The sequence below is a fragment of the Tamandua tetradactyla genome, chromosome 15 (genome assembly GCF_023851605.1).
Source record: "Tamandua tetradactyla isolate mTamTet1 chromosome 15, mTamTet1.pri, whole genome shotgun sequence".
In the NCBI taxonomy this organism is placed as follows: Eukaryota; Metazoa; Chordata; class Mammalia; order Pilosa; family Myrmecophagidae; genus Tamandua; species Tamandua tetradactyla.
In genome coordinates this window covers 82,956,888-82,973,785 of record NC_135341.1, presented here as the reverse complement: position 1 = coordinate 82,973,785, position 16,898 = coordinate 82,956,888, and the positions used below count along the sequence as shown (strand labels likewise).

The following is a 16,898-nucleotide window of genomic DNA, read 5'->3' as shown; positions in this document are numbered from 1 at the left end:
TATGACGGAATTGCTTTGCCACCTTTGCTTTATAGTAGATTCTACTTCTAGATTCTATCCCAGACTATTGAACTATTTGCCTGATCTATTAATAGCAGCTTTACCAACTCTGCAAATAAGATCATTATGTCCCAACCCCCTAAATGACATCCAGGAGGGAGAGTCTCTTTGGCAACGTGGGAAATGATTCCCAGGAAAGAGTCTGGCCCTGGCACCATGGCATCAAGAATGCCATCCTGACCAAAAGGGGGCAAAAGAAGTGTAACAACTAAGGTATCAGTGGCTGAGACAGTTCAGAGTCAAGAGGCTACTCTGGAGGCTTCAGCAAGACACTGCTAATTACCACCATTTTAGCAGTGGCACCGTTTAGCCAACCCCCAAACAAAACCATTCCCACCAACCCTAAAGAACATTTAGGGCTTTAGCTGAGATTCTACAAAGGTTCCGTGCACCAGGATTACTTTCCAGAAGCCTACAACCTCCAGATGGTTCCTAGGCCAGATAAGTCCTGAAACCCAGAGTGGCCAGCCTCTCCAGAACATCAACTAGTTCCATCCCCCATCCCATATTATCGACAGCCCCTCCCAACACGAAAAAGTTAGAATGGGCATGACCCAAATCTCCCCTAAAGAGTGGGAGAAAGATCAAAGGAGAAGTTGGAGTTATACAAGGGAAGGTAGGATTCAATAAATGAGTATGACTGCTGAATCATTATACTGATATTTCTCTCAGTCTCCAGTATCTTGGAGCATCTAGAAGGAAAAACCTAAAATTATGAAATTATAACCCGTACCAAACTCTGAAATCTGTTCTATAGTTAATTGTTGACATGACCTTTGAAATATATTGCTTTTTTGTAGATCTTATTTTCACAATAAAAAAATGAAAAAATAAATACCAGCTTTATGCTACAATGACTTTCCATTATGGTAGCTTTAAAATAGTATCACAATCAGTTGAGTTTGGTTTTCAATAATTGAAATTCGAGTACTTCACTAACAAAGAGGGCCAGGAAATCTCCTGGTTGAGGTAAAAGATAACAGGAGATAAGATATCCGGAAAGGGCTAGGTGAATTGCAAAGCTCTGCAGACAAATGTTGGCTTGTTATCGTGAAAATGAACAGAGAAAAAAAAATACTGGGCTTGGAACGCTGGACTTTGGCTATTAAATGACCATTAAAATTACAGGGACTGAAAGGTCAGCTGTGGGGCAAGAGACCCAGCGCTCCCACCCCCAGAAATGGAGTGACAGAGGGGACGGGGGGGTGGGGAGAAGTAAACTGCTCTGCGCCCAGGAACCGTGGGGTCTAGTCAGCGCCGCCGAATGCAACTGGGGACAGGAGCGGGGAAGAGGAAGGCCAGTGAAGAATTTAGGAGCAGAGGGGTCTTCCGGAAGGGGCCTGCGAGGGCCAGGACCAGGGCCGGGGCCGGTGCTGGGAGCTTACGACCGCGCAGCGCTCCGAGAGCAGCAGGGGAGGGCCGAGCGGGAGCGCACAGTGCCGCGGCGGACCAGACAGCCGGATAGCGCCAACCTGCGCCGGGCCGGGCCCTGCCGGTCCGCCCTGCCGCGGCCGCCGCGGCCGCCGCGGGGCTGCGGATTGGCCGAAACTCCGGAGGGGCGGGGCGGGGCCGTGGGGAGGCCGGCGGGAGGCGCGCGCGCGCGCGCAGGCGCGGGCACGGCGGCGGCGCGCGCGTGCTCCGTCGATCGGCTCGGCGGCGGCAGAGCGGGCCATGGCAGTGGGCGGTGGGCGGGTGTAGCGGCGCGCGGGGTCGGCGGGGGTGACTGGGCGAGGTGGGCATGGGGACGCCGGAGCGGGACGGTCGAGGCGGCTGGCGCGGCTGAGACCGCGCACCCCGAACCTGGAGCAGGCGGCGGCGGAGCGCCCGGCAGGTGAGTGCGACGGCGCGGAACCCGGATGCGGCGCGGCGGCGGGCGGCGGGCAGCCGCAGCGGCTGAGGCGCCTCGGGGCGGGCGGGCGGCGCTCTGACGGCTGCAGCGTGCGGTGCCGGCGGCCCGGCTGCTCGCGTCGCGCTTCCTGCTGGCTCGCGGGACCCCGGCTCCCCGCCCCGCGGGGGCGCCGCGCACCTCGGAGCGCCTTCGGCGGTCTCGGCTGAGCGAGGCGCCGGCCTCCCGGCGGCAGAGGCGCGGCTGGGCGTCCCGGGCCGCCGGCGGTCGCTCGCTCCTGAGCGGCGCCTCTGCGGAGAGGTGGCGTCCCCGCCCCCCGCGTCTGCGCGGAGGGCCCCGGAGCGTCCAGACCCTCAGGTGCCTTTTTTTGTGAAGTGTGTTTTAGGGAAGGGGATCCTGAACTGTTGGGTTTCGGACGTGTTTCCAACTCCCATCGTCGCCACCAGCTAGTTCTGGGGCCTTGGGCCAAGCGGGAATAATAGTGCGTACTTGATTTGGTTGTGGCGAGGCTAGCAGGATGACGTGCGTAACCACACAGCAAGTGCTGGTGCACGGTAGCTGTTAGGAGCAGTCCTGCCGCCAAACAGCAAGTGCTGGGTGCACGGTAGCTGTTAGGCGCTGTCCTGCTGCAGCATCTGCTCTTGATCTATTGCTAGATCTTGGTGCGGGCGTACGTTTGGGGGCACATTTGCTTCCGAACTGTTCAGGTGTTGCAATAACCTCCACTGCAGTTGCTTAATAGTGAAGCCTGTTATCTTCACAGTGGCCAAAATAAAATAGTCTCTAGCATCCTGTGGTCTTTCTTGCAAAGGCTGACTCGGAATACCTGTTTCAGGTACCGAGTAGGAATTGCTGTTGAAATGAAACCAGGCGAATTTAGCATTGCCATTGGAAGTTGATGGGACACAAACATGAAGTGCTTTCTGTTTAAATTATCTTAAGTGACACTTAACCTCCATCACTTGTTACAGAGTATAAAGACCCGAAAAGTATGGAAACAGATTTCTTTTTCCGCATTGCTACATCTGAAGGGAGTGACAAGTGCTCTCGTAAACACCACTGTGGGCAGTGTTAGTGTATGGTGAAGTCATCGTAATTAAATTAGATGAGTACTTTGAAGCACTGAATAGCTGTTTGGAAATATGATTCCTATAAAGTCATCTACACCGAGTCAGAATCCATAGCAGTTCATTCATCATCTGGGGATTTTTATGTTATACTGTAAGTTTTTTTTTTTTATGGTAATGGCAGAAGTATTTAAGTCATAATAATGTAGCATAGGAGAGGGGTCAGGATAAGTATATTAATCTAGTTTCAGAAGGAAGGGGTGGGAAAAGCACGAATCTAAAGCTTTACACTGGAATTTTATTGCCAAAGCAAAAATGATTAAAAAAAATAACTATAAACAACACTAACTTTAGGTTTCACTCCCTGATTCATACTCTGAGGGTGCTGTTACACCTTCAGAATGTTTTTTAGTGGTGGAGAAAATGTAGTTGGGTTTTGGTTTATTGTCGTTTTGGTGGTGTCTTGCCTCTATTTCCTCACCCCTAAAGGCTTTTGATCCAGCTTCATTTGTGAATGTGAACCTAACAGATGGGAAAAAATTAAAATGAACTTCATAGACTAAATTATGTTCCTTCTTGTGATCTGCCCTGTTTAGCTTCAGACAGTTAAATCCAACAGAAGCATTGCTAACTATTATGAAAAAGCTGGAGGTCACATCTTTGGTTCTAGGGCTGGACCTGGGTGCACAGAAAAGGGGCGTTGAGAATGTCATCCGGTCTTTCTGGGCCTCAGTTTTCTCATTCATAGAATTTGGGTAGGAGCAGGGGGCTGGTTGCACTAAATAATTATTATATAAGGTGTTACATAAAGGAAGCTTCTAGAATACTACATATTTATGGCTTTCCTCCCACTTCACTCTCTGACTCTCTCTCTTTTGCTGTCTTCCTTCTCTTCACAAACTCAAAACATCCTTCAGGACGTCCAGCCTTTCCCTCTTCCTTTCTCCACATGAATTTTCTCTGGGTGATCTCATACTGCACGGTGGTTTAACTATTATCAGTATGCTGTGAGATTTTTATCTCCGGTCCTGAACTTCGAACTTCTTCTACCTTCCTTCAGGACATCTTCATTTGTTTATATATATGTTCAAATGGAGCCCTTGCTTTCCATTCTTAAACGTATTGCTTCCCTCAGCAGTCTCCATCTCCTAAGAGCACCAACCATCCCTCCCCACAACTGCTGGATTGAAAAATCTAGTGATCATTTTTAATTCGTTCCTTGGTCTTCTCTACCTCACACACAACCAGGCCTTCAACAAATCCTGTCAATTTTACCCTCAAAATAAATTCTGAATCTGTTTACATTACTTTGTTTTTATTGCTGCCACTTCAGTTCAAGGGGAACTTGGATAATATTTTCCTTGCTGGTGGCTGTGCTTCTGGTCTTACTCTCCACACAGTAATCAGAGTTATCTTTATTTTTTATTTTTTTACTCTCCTGAATCAATGGCTTCTCATATCTCTTAAGAAGAAAATCCATATTCTTAACTTGCATATCAGCTAGTTATTGTGCTTATTTTGTTCACTTGTTTATGGTCTGTTTCTTCCACCATAGTATAAGGTCCATGAATGCAGGGACCTTGTGTCTCTTGATTGTGGTGCAGCAACCAAAACAGTGCCTGGAACTTTTTTTTTTTAATATTTTTATTGAGAAGTCTATACACGTACAGTCCATACATGCTGTACAATCAGTGGCTCACAGTATCATCACATAGTCAGTTTTAGAACATTTGCATCACTTCAGATAAAGAAATAAAAAGACGAAGGAAAACACCCATACATCCTATACCCCTTACCCCTCCCTCTCATTGACCACCAGTACTGCCATCTACCCAATTTTTTACCCCTTACGCCTCTCTATTATTTATTTATTTAGTCCACTTTATTTTACTCATCTGTCCATACCCTGGATTAAGGGAATGTAACCACAAGGTTTTCACTATCACACAGTCACAGTGTAAAGTCTATATGGTTAATACGGTCTCTGCAAGAATCAAGGCTGCTGGAATACAGTTCAGAAGTCTCACATATTTCCAACTAGCCACTCCAATACACCATAAACTAAAAAGGGATACCTATATATGCATAAGAATAATCTCCAGGATAACCTCTTGACCCTGTTTGAAATCTTTCAGCCATTGAAACTTTATTTTGTCTCGTTTCTCTCTTCCCCTTTTTGGTTGAGAAGGCTTTTTCAATCCCATGATGCTGGGTCTTGGTTAATCCAAGATTTCTGCCCAATATTGCCAGGGAGATTTATACCCTGGGAGTCATGTCCCATCTAGGGGAAATGACAGTGAATTCACTTGCGGGGTTGAGTGCTTGAAACATTTAACCAAAGTTGGAGGAATGAAGGTATGAATGAAATTAGTTAAAAAAATCTTCCGATTCCAAATATAGTGTGTGTTAAGTATACTTTTCTCTTTTTTTTTTGGTTCCAGATTTGTGCAATTTAGCAAGTAACCAAAGGGTTTAGATTTCTTCTGTTAGGTTTTCTTACTCAGTCTTCATTGTTCTCTGACAGTCCTTGAGTTAAACTGAGACTCCCCCGGTCTTCATTAAGGTTGCTGTCCCCTTGGAAAGGACAAGCATTTGGACATTAAGTCATTGATGGCTAAAACAAATGTGAATTTATTTTTTTAAAGTACTGTATCATTAGTACTTTTGTAAATAAAAGAACCAAGCAAACTTTCCTGCCTCTTTTGATTTTTTTGATGCATTGAATTTGGTCTTGACTAGAGGGGATTGGTTTTGAGATCTGGTGGTTTGATCCTTTATTGCAGACTAAATCCTATTGGGTAGCAGTTGAAATTTTCAATCTTTTTTTTTTTTAAAACAGGAAAATAACATCTATTTTTAAAATTTTACATATTGTGCTTTTATTAAAAAATAATAGACTTCTTGACAAACTCTTAAATTGCAAAATTTGAACCAAACTACCAATCATCTACAACAACTCTGTGAGGTAGGTATCTGCACAGCCACAAGGGATTATTTATACAATTCCATTTTTCCTGTGCTTGAATCAAAAGGTGTGAACTGTAGTAACTGAAACTGCTGTCCTAGTAGGCAGTGAAAACAGTTGTTTCATCTCTCTTGTGCCCCACAGAGCCACCCTGTTATCTGCTCCTGGGGTTGAACAATTTGTTTCTGTGACATTTACAATATTGTTGTTTTAAAAAGTCCAAAGTAATGTTAGATTTATATGATTTCACTCTAAGTCATAGAACTATTACTATGATATTTAAAACACTGATTAACTCTACTTGCTTTAAATATTCTTTCAAGTCCCCTCTGCATTTATTCTCTGTAACTGAAGATGATATAAGAAACAAGTCTAAATTTCTGAGATGTCAGCATGTTCCCTTTTCAATTTTTTAAACTTTTTTTATTAATTAAAGAAATTAACGAACAAAACATTAAGATATCATTCCATTCTACATATACAATCAGTAATTCTTAATATCATCACATAGTTGCATATTCATCATTTCTTAGAACATTTGCATCGATTTAGAAAAAGGAATAAAAAGACAGCAGAAAAAGAAATAAAATGATAACAGAGAAAAAAAAGATTATACATACCATACCCCTTACTCCCTTTTCAATTTAATAAGACTTCAGATCATACAGTATTCATTTTTTTTTTTTTTGCATTGGCAGGCACTGGGAACCGAACCCAGGTCTCTGGCATGGCAGGTAGGCAAAAACTCTGCCTGCTGAGCCACTGTGGCCCGCCTGATCATATAGTATTTTGTATCTTACAAAATTTGCTGCAATAGGCTTCTACCAGGAAAGTCTGAAAGAATTTCAAAATATCACAAAAAATTATTATAACCAGAAATGTGACAGTTGGAGCAGAACACTTACATACACAGAAAATACTTGCAAAAATGACATTGCTATAGCCCCATACCGTATTTGTAATTGCTATGAAATGTTTTTCTAGTCTCCTAAATCGTGGTGTGACAAATTCCCAGCATTTGCTCTTCAAGTTGGTGATTGCAGCTCTACTGTTTCTCTGTGATGCTACCCTGTTAGATGATTTGGAAGGATTCCTGAAATCTTGATGTGTTATCTTTCTAGACTTTTTCCTTTTTTAGAAATACCTAAGCTATTCTACTTCAAGGAAGGACTGATACATTCTGAAAGACTTTCAGAGGATCCCTCTCAATTTCTCTTTTGTTCCCCCTTCATAATAACCTTCACTATCAGAATCTAAGCAACATATACATCTGTCCCAAGAGTCCAGTCTCAGTTCACTCATTGTCATGTGGCTTCAGCAAAAAGCTTTCATCTATAACATGGGCATTTCATTTAGGAAAATAAAGGTAATGCCCTGCCTTGGTCACAAAATTGATTAAGGATAAAATGCAAAGTATATAAGAAATTGCTGTAATTATAATGTGCTATGTTTAAGCATTATTGTTTTCCTCTGTGACAAGCAACAGCTTTGTCCTATGCCCAAATTATGAAACACCACTCTTGACACGTCATTCAAAATCTTATTAGTTGTCGGCTAATCTGATTAACTTGGGAAAATTGGAAAAGTTTTTCTCTTTATCTCCCTATCTACACTTACTGAGGGTCACTAATAAATTAATGGATAATATTATTATCAGTGAGTACAAGTTAAACTAACATTGACTCCTGGGCATCACCTTATTCCATACTGCCCTAAGTTCACTAAGGAACAATGCTAGCCGAGGTGAATTAGGATCTTATAATACGTGTGGTATTTATCTTTCTTAACCTGAAATTGTAGAAGAGCACATTAGATCCTTATGTTATAGCCACAAAAATAAAAAAGATAACTTTCCTACCTATTCGCTTCATATATTTGCTTATTCTACACATTGTTTTTATATATGAGGGGCTATATGCTGCCATGTAGAGGCAATATTATGTTTTTTGGTGGAACAGAAAACCCAATTTGTTTATTTTGCTGTTAGAGTTAAATCAGTCATTTCAGTAGTCAAATTTAAAATTCCTAAGGGCTTTGATGGTCAGAGTCATGAACATCCACTTTCTCCAGAAATACATCAAACTACAAAGTGTCTGCAGTCTCACCCAAGTTCATGAAAAAATTATCCCTTCACAAGTTACTTTCATATATTAATTTTATAAAAGGAACAAATTCAAAGTCACAGCTGTGGACATCAAGTGTGCTACCTAGAGATAAATGTTTTTCGTCTAGTTAATTCTCCCACTGGTTAAAAAATTGTTCTGTAAAGCAGAATATGAAATCAAATATTAAGCTCAAGTTTCTTTCCTCGGTTTCAGCAGATAAAAGAATTGTACCAGAATGGAAAAAAACAGAACTGCTCCAAATGCACAAAACTTTGCTAGTATTAAAGGAAACATTGACTGCCCCTCACTATTATACAATATTGTAATGAAAATATTTAGATGAGTTTCATGATCATATATTATCATATATGTACCTACTGAGGAAGATAAATTTAGTAAGATATATCTCACTAAACATCCAATTAATCTGAGTCATTTTTGAGGAAAGAAAAAGATGTAAAATCCCTTTTTATATAATTCTAATTTTTCCAGAGACTTTATAGACAACATAGAATCAAGATATAGTTGTAAATCATTATAATTCTAACTATAATATTAGAATTTGCAACATGTTAAAATTCCAGTTATATACTGCTAGGTATTTGTCAACTGATAATCAAATATTTGTCATACAGTGGTTTTAAGCCTGTAAGATAATATTCAAATGCTTTATAATGCCATGGATCTCTGATTCTATACATGAGCTCAAATAGTCTTGTCTCATTTGTTTTTCATCTGTTTAGCCTCTGTGTTATCACTTTGCGATACATAATAGAGATGAAAATCAGCAACAAAAAGATGAGAAAAAAATCATCTAGAAAGCCTAGAATTCCAAACAAGCCTTCAGGAACAAAATCTAGAGGTGATACAAGGTAGAAAAAAGCTCCCATCAAACAAAGAATTATCCTGATGCGGAACATCCAGAAAAGGCCTCCTACTGAAAACATTTCCCTGAATGCATGCCTCAGTAAAGTGGGCAGATCCATAATTCTTTCCATAATAGATCTGGGCTGCCCTGAGAATCTCCGGTTATAATCATTAATATCTTGATGCAATCGTACAACATCCTGAGATTGATTTTCTTCACCAAATACTGTTAGGAGTAGAGTTACCGTTTGTCTACAGATTGAACAACTGATTGCCCAAGCCATGAACCATATCGCTAATATGCAATAATGCAGGTACCATAAAAAAGATGTCCACAATTTGTTTCAACGGGGAAGGAGGCCTGATGTAAACAGATTGGACAGTACATGTCAGTGTAGAACTGCTGTCGAGCAGGAGCAGGTGCATCCTGTTCTGTTTGAAGTTGTTCCTGAAGCACCCTTACTAGCTCTTGGTTTTCTGGGTGAATGTTATGATGTGCATTTCTGGTCACTTACTCCTTCTATAACTGAATCATCATCCAGTTTCAAACTTTGAACTTCACCTTGATATGTGGCCATTCCAGGACTGGGGTTCGATGCACTGACTCCTCCCTCCCCGAAGCAACTCCGCAGCCCTGAGACGACCCCCAGATGGAACTGCCGGCCCCCGGCAGCCCCGAGTCATCTGCGACTCTCCCGGGCCCCGGATCCCTTCAGTCTTTTTTTTTAAGTGTGAGAAGTCTGTGTGTGACTCTCTCTGAACCATTTGACCTGGAGCCACCATATCTTGAGAATAAATCCCTATCATTTGGTTTCTGTTAACTTATAGCTTGATAGCTTTGTTTGTTGTAGAATGAGGCAAATACTTTAGGAGTTTTTCCCCCTACTTGAGATGGGATATGTAGCCCTGAAGACTGTCTAGGCGGGTTTGTGAGGAAAGAAGGGTATGAAAAAACCAGAAGTGTATAAATCCATTGTTAAAGCAGAAATGCAGGAAAAAAAATACGCTGGAGGAGGAAATTGTAAACTGGAAGTGTATTACTGAGGAAAGGAGAAGCAAAGCTGGGCTGGTCCTTTTTCCTCTCTTCCCTCTTCCCACTCACCCCTCTCCCCAAACCTTAATGTTTAGATCTTTCTCTCAGCTCCTTCTCCATTTTCTCCTCCTCCCTTTTCTGCCTGTGAGCCTGTGGTGGTCCAGTGTCTGCTCGAACACCCTACATGAGAGGGTGCCAGCCCCTTCATGAAGGGGCTTTTCTACTTTTTTATAATCAAGGTCTGTCTTCTTTGAAGACATTGGATCCAACTTCACCCTTTGGAGCTGTCCTAAACTGGTGCACTTCACGTTTGACTTGTTCTCCAGATATTCCATGGTAGCCTTTGTGTTATCTTCTCTATGCTAAATAATTCAATAATTCAGTCATAAGTGTCTAGTTGAGAGAGGAAAAATGAAAGGGATTAGGTATATGATTGTGATATGAATAGCATGTTAGCAGACAGTTGTTCTGATAATGTATGTTGCCTATCCTTAATTTCCTGATTTTTTTGAATATTAAAGAGATTTTAATAAAAAATATTTCTAAAAGAAGAGTAGCATTGGATTTTTAAAATTTACAGTTTCGGTGTGAAGTCCTGTGAATTTTAACCATAGACTCTTTTTTCTTAATTAAAATTTTTTTTATTTTGAAATATTTTCAAAGTTACAAAAATAGTACCAGTCCTACACAGAGAGAACTCCAACATAGCCTACTGACTCATTATTTTAAAGATTAAGTCAAAACACCACCACCTCTATTCTCTTTCCTCCCATCACAACCAAATAAAAAGTAATAATTTTTTCCGTGTTTATGTATCCATTTCCTACCCCTCCATACTTTTATCCTAGCACACTATTGTACTCTATTTATTTATGTATTCTTCCTCCCCACCATAATGTTGAGTCTTGAGGGCAGAACCATATCTAATTAAGCTCCTTTATGGACTTAATAAATATTTGTTCAATAAATGAATATAAAACAAAGACCATCAAATGATCTGAGCAATCATCTTGGCATCTGATTTATTTAAAAAAGCCATAAATTTTTAAAAATTTTTTTAAATTAAAAAAAGGATATTACAGGAAACAAACATTCCCAACATATGATCATTCTGTTCTACATACATAATCAGTAATTCACAATATGATCACATAGTTGCATATTCATCATCATGATCATTTCTTAGAATATTTGCATCAATTCGGAAAAAGAAAAAGACAAGAGAAAAATAAAACGAAAACAGAAAAAAAAATTATACATACCATACCCCTTACCCCTCCCTTTCATTGATCACTAACATTTCCAACTAAATTTATGTTAACATTTGTTCCCCCTATTATTTATTTTTATTCCATATGTTCTACTCGTCTGTTGACAAGTAGATAAAAGGAGCATCAGACACAAGGTTTTCACAATCACACAGTCACATTGTGAAAGCTGTATCATTATACAATCATCATCAAGAAACATGGCTGCTGGAACACAGCCGTACATTTTCAGGCAGTTTCCTCCAGCCTCTCCATTACATCTTGGATAACAAGGTGATATCTGCTTAATGCGTAACAATAACCTCCAGGATAACCTCTTCACTCTGTTTGGAATCTCTCAGCCATTGGCACTTTGTCTCATTTCCCTTTTCCCCCTTTTGGTCGAGAAGGTTTTCTCAATCCCTTGATGCTGAGTCTCAGCTCATTCTAGGATTTCTGTCCCACATTGCCAGGAAGGTCCACACCCCTGGGAGTCATGTCCCACATAGACAGGGGGAGGGTGGTGAGTTTGCTTGTTGTGTTGGCTGGAGAGAGAGGCCACATCTGAGCAACAAAAGAGGTTCTCTTGGGGGTGGCCCTTAGGCCTAATTTAAAGTAGGCTTGACCCATCCTTTGTGGGGTTAAGTTTCATATGAACAAACCCCAAGACTGTGGGCTCAGCCTAGGCTTTGGTTGTCTGCACTGCTTGTGAGAATGTCAAGAATTCAACTTGGAGAGGTTGAATTTTCCCCCACTCTCACCATAAAAAACCATAAATTTTTAAGTGATATCAAATATTTTAAAAACAACATCAAAAAGTGAGTGCATTTAATAACACTCCATTGGCTCATAACAGTATGTTTAATGAACTAGTCACAGAGAAAGTCAGTCGAAGGAAGGCAAAGAAACTTTGTCTTGTAAGGACTAGGATTGAGGGGCCCCGTGACCATCTGACATCTCATCGTTTTTGTACCTATGGTTAGAAATGTACATGAAGGAACTCTAGGGATCTTTCAGATTCTTCATTGAAGGTCCTGGTCAGCCAAGGCCACAGTATAGCTCTTGTGCTGTGTTACTTTCTGTACTAAAGCAGTCATCTGCATAGGTTCCTTTGTGTGTGCATGATAGCTGTTCAAATCTTTGATCCTTTGTGATCCTTAGAGCCACTCCATACTTCTATCCCAATTTCTCAGTTTCAGCCAGTACACAGTCAGTTATACAAGGGATACACTTGGCATGCAAACAGTCCATCACTGATTGCACTAAATCCACTTTGGCTTTAATGAAAAAGTTGATAAATTGGTATCGATCAGGATGTGGTAAGATGGGCCTAGTTATGTATTGTATTGGAAGAATAAGTAGGAAGTGTGTTGGGACACTTCTCTTTCCTTGAGTGCTCTGGGATCTTTCTTTTTGTTCTTTTTAGGTTTTAATCTGTCCTTTTCATAAAGCCTTTGATCTCTGAGACTAAGCATTTGCTTTATGGTTGCATACTTCCTTGTTTTCTTTTGCTTTCCCGTGTTCACGTCACACTCTCGTTCTTGTTTCTGGACTCACCAGCAGTGCAACTCTTGTACCAACACATAGACTCTTTTTTTGTGTGTGTGAAGATTTGTTTTATTTCTGCTAGGGGAAGTTGTATTTATCCTCTTCAAATGACCGAAAATGCTGAACAAACAGCATTATTTTTTTTTGTTTAATAAATTTTTATTGACAAAACATAACAGCATGTGGACATGAACATTCTTAGCATATGAACATTCCCTTCTTTATATATGAGTGACTCACAGTATCGTCACATAGTTGTATATTCATCACCATGATAATTTCTTAGAACGGTTGTATCACTCCAGAAAAAGAAATAAAAAGAATAAAGAAAAAAACTCATACATACCATACTTCTTACCCCTCCCTCTCATTGACTGCTAGTATTTTCATCTACCCAATATATTTTAACCTTTGTTCCCCCTATTTTTTTCTTATACCCCTTATCACTCCCTTTCATTGATCACTAGTATTTCAGTCTACTCAGTTTAACATTTGTTCCCCCTGTTATTTATTTGTTTTTAATCCATACGTCTTACTCATCTGTCCATACTGTAGATAAAAGGAGCATCAGACACAAGGTTTTTATAATCACACAGTCACACTGCAAAAGCTGTATCATTATACTGTCATCTTCAAGAAACATGGCTACTGGAACACAGCTCTAGCGTTTCAGGCACTTCCCTCTAGCCTCTCTAACACATCTTAAACTGAAAAGGTGATATCTGTATAATGTGTAATAAGAATAACCTCCAGGATAACCTCTTGACTCTGTTTGGAATCTCTCAGCCACTGACACTCTATTTTGTCTGATTTCTCTCTTCTCCCTTTCAGTAGAAAAGGACAAACAGTATTCTTAATATACAGAATATTTGTATTACTGAATTAGTAACAGGTGATGTTCTCCTTGTCTGTAAAACTTTGGAACTACATAGCTACTTGGTTAAACCTAGTCCATGCCAACTTCTAAAAACCAGAAAATATTTTAGTTAGCGTCATCTTTGTTGCCTCATCAAAATTTTCTGTGAGGTCTGAAACATCCTCCTCCTCTTCACCAGTGTCTTCTGGTTTTGGTGCTTTGCTATCCAACACTTGCCGGGGAAACTATTACACTAATTTCCTAAGACTTGTTAGGCTGTCAGTACCAAGCTGACTTAATATTCCAGGGAGCATTTCTGTGATGGGTTTGGCTTCTGCATGACTGGTAATTGCAAAGGTGTTAGCAGAGAGGGGAGCCTGGACCTTGGGATGGTTGAAATGTGTAACTGTCCCATCACCTTGAATCCTGTTCACCTCTTCAGTACTAGCTATATTGTTCACAGCCAGTTTTTTTAGGGCATTCTGAAGCTTTTTCGTCATCACCTTTAGGTGTTCTGTGTACCACTCTCTTCTTTTTTGCGAGCTGTACTCTTGTCCTCTATCCAGACCTGGGCCTGAAGTTTTGCTGACTTTTGTTCATTCATGCTGTTGGTAAATCTGAAGCAGGAAGGGTCCTCCAGCATATAGACTCTTTTTTTTTTTTTTTTCTTGTATGGGCAGGCACTGGGAATCGAACCTGGGTCTCCAGCATGGCAGGTGAGAATTCTGCCACCAAGCCATTATTGCACTGCCCCAGCACAGTTTAATTACTTCATATCAGTGAAAAAATACTGTATTTGTCCTTTTGTGTTTGGCTTGTTTCATTCAACATGATGTCTTCAAGATTCATTCGTGTTGTCACATGTATCAGAACTCTTAATTTTAATTAAGCAATTTTTTTTTTTTACATGTAGACTTTGTAACCTCCATTACTAAAGAACAATGCCAACAACCCAGAGAATTTGCTCGCATTACCCCTTTGCAGTCATAATCCCCCCACCTCCACCATTCCTAACTGCTGGTCTCACTTGTTTTTGAAAGAGAAAATTTCTCATGGGTAGTGTATGTCAGAACTGGAATGAGTGGATACTTGATCAGCCTAATTGTTGGCCCTCTTTTGGAAATGTAAGCGAGAAATGTTGTTATATAACTTCTGGACTGTTGTAGTTTGCTAACTGCCAGAATGCAAAATACCAGAAACGGAATGGCTTTAAGAAGGGAATTTAATAAGTTGCTAGTTTATACTTCTAAGGCGGAGAAAATGTCTCAATTAAAACAAGTCTATAGAAATGTCCAATCAAAGGCATCTAGAGAAAGATACCTTGATTCAAGAAGGATGATGAAGTTCAGGGTTTCTCTCTAGCTGGAAGGGCACATGGCAAACGTGGCGGCGTCTGCTGGCTTTCTTGTGGCTCTATGAAGGGACTCTCTCCAAAATGTTTCCTCCTTTAAAGGATTCCAGTAAACAACTCCACCTTCAGTGGGTGGAGACACACCTCCATGGAAATCGTCTAATCAAAAGTTACCACCCACAATTGGGTGGGTCACATCTCCATGGGAACAATCAAAATGCTCCCACCCAGCAATACTGAATGAGGATTAAAGGACGTGGCTTTTCTGGGGTCCACCAGAGATACAAACTGGCACATGGACCCTATCAGGCTAGGCATCTCCCACGTCAGGTTACAATGGAACCATTTAAGGAAGAAATTTGGGGGCCAAGTCTATGATAAAATCATGTGTGGAATCACCTGTCCCCTTATTGTTCCCTGATAAACTCAAAATTCCCATTTACTTTATAGCTATTGCAGGGTGAACGAGATGAATTTTGTTAAGAATTATGTCCTGAAGTGCCATCCTTTCTTCTTGGTCTCAAGCATTGCCATTTCTACTAGCCTATCCTATTTTATTCCAGTATTTAAGGTTATTATAGGTATTCAACTTTCCTAAGGACTGAGGCAGGGATACGGCATACTGTATATACAGCTGAAGTGTATTACTAATGTAGCTTCTCATTATCCTTTCAGCTTGGTTCCAGCCTGAAGCAGGAAATAATCTGGAAATTTTGAGCCTTCCTCAAAATTTGTAGATCCTTCTCCTGAGTCTTGGCTCTAGGATTGATCTTTCTCTCTTCTCTTCCTCCCTCCCCTACCTCTATCAATGTATATCTCATTTATTATAGCCCCTTAAATATTCACACCAGGTAACCCGAGGTTTCATCATAAATAGGAGTAATTTACTGCTGAAGTCAGGAATGGTCATCTGGACAGTCCCTTTCATTGTTGTATTGCTAGAGCCGCGTCTTTGCGGCACAGAATCTCCCCTAGTGCATTCCAGGAGGGACTGCAGCATCCCTGGTGCTGCAGCTTGTCCTACCCTGGTCCTCAGGGCTCTTGGGAGACTGATTATCCATGCCTGCAAGAGGAGAATTACACGGATTAAAAGAAATCCTTGGGTAATCCAGAAGTTTATTTAAACTATAGTTAAACCACATTCCTGACCACATTTTTTCCTTACATTTGTAATAACTAATTTATAACATTTACTAATTTCACCTTTACCTATGTACTCTCATCAATTAGAACTAATGATGTTGTGAAGCAGAGAAAAGATGGAAGGGTTCTAAGGAGGCTGAGTTAGGTAATTGACCAACACTGCCCCAAATAATTTGGTATTGATAGGGTTGTTTAGCCACAATACTTAATAGACCTTGAAGACCTAAATTCCAAGAATTCCTTACCTGCTGAGCCACTGGAAGGAATTTGAGGTGACTGTCAACAAGAGGTCAAACTCCATTTTGAGACACTTGAGACTATACTAGTTTAAATAATTGAACTTTTGCAATTTAATTGTTTCAGATTGTCAGAATTATCACTTTAATGCAATTTGAAATTTTCTTTAATGTGTACTTGTCATTTAACCTATTTTCAAACGAATTAAACCATTTGAAATATAGGAGATGCCTAAGTTATTTTTTAACCAGTTCGCTGGTACCCTCTGACAAGTTAGTGGCGTGCAATTACATAGTAAGTAATTTTTGTTACATTGTTGAAATATGGTCATTAGAAATTGTTTATTCTTGAACTAATGATCCAGTGTAGGTTTTAGTTATTATTAAAATCAGTGTTTTGGGGGAGTCAGTGCTTAATGAGTACAGTTTCTCTTTGGGGTGATAGAGAAGTTTTAGTAATGGATTGTGGTGGTGTTGGTAGTACAACATTGTTAATGTAATTAATGCCTCTGAATTATATATTTGAAAGTGATTAAAAGAGTTATGTTGTATATGTCTTATACTATAATTTAAA

At 40.5% G+C, this 16,898-nt stretch overlaps 1 protein-coding gene and 3 pseudogenes across 4 annotated transcripts in view; 1 reads left to right on the top strand and 3 right to left on the bottom strand.

Moving 5' to 3' along the window:
* The first annotated feature begins 1,769 nt into the window (after positions 1 to 1,769).
* Positions 1,770 to 16,898, top strand: part of PIK3CB (phosphatidylinositol-4,5-bisphosphate 3-kinase catalytic subunit beta) — a 293,706-nt gene continuing 278,577 nt past the window's right edge. For 2 of the 4 annotated variants that reach the window (XM_077130240.1, XM_077130243.1), the window contains exon 1: positions 1,791 to 1,891. The gene's annotated coding sequence lies outside the window, so the exon portion shown is untranslated. Of the gene's footprint in view, positions 1,892 to 16,898 lie in introns of all 4 variants that reach the window. The other 2 variants (XM_077130242.1, XM_077130244.1) reach the window with 2 other exon arrangements.
* On the bottom strand, positions 8,449 to 9,571 carry LOC143657647 (E3 ubiquitin-protein ligase RNF170 pseudogene; annotated as a pseudogene).
* LOC143656880 (rRNA-processing protein FCF1 homolog pseudogene) lies at positions 12,115 to 12,934 on the bottom strand (annotated as a pseudogene).
* Positions 13,702 to 14,198, bottom strand: LOC143656879 (transcription factor BTF3 homolog 4 pseudogene; annotated as a pseudogene).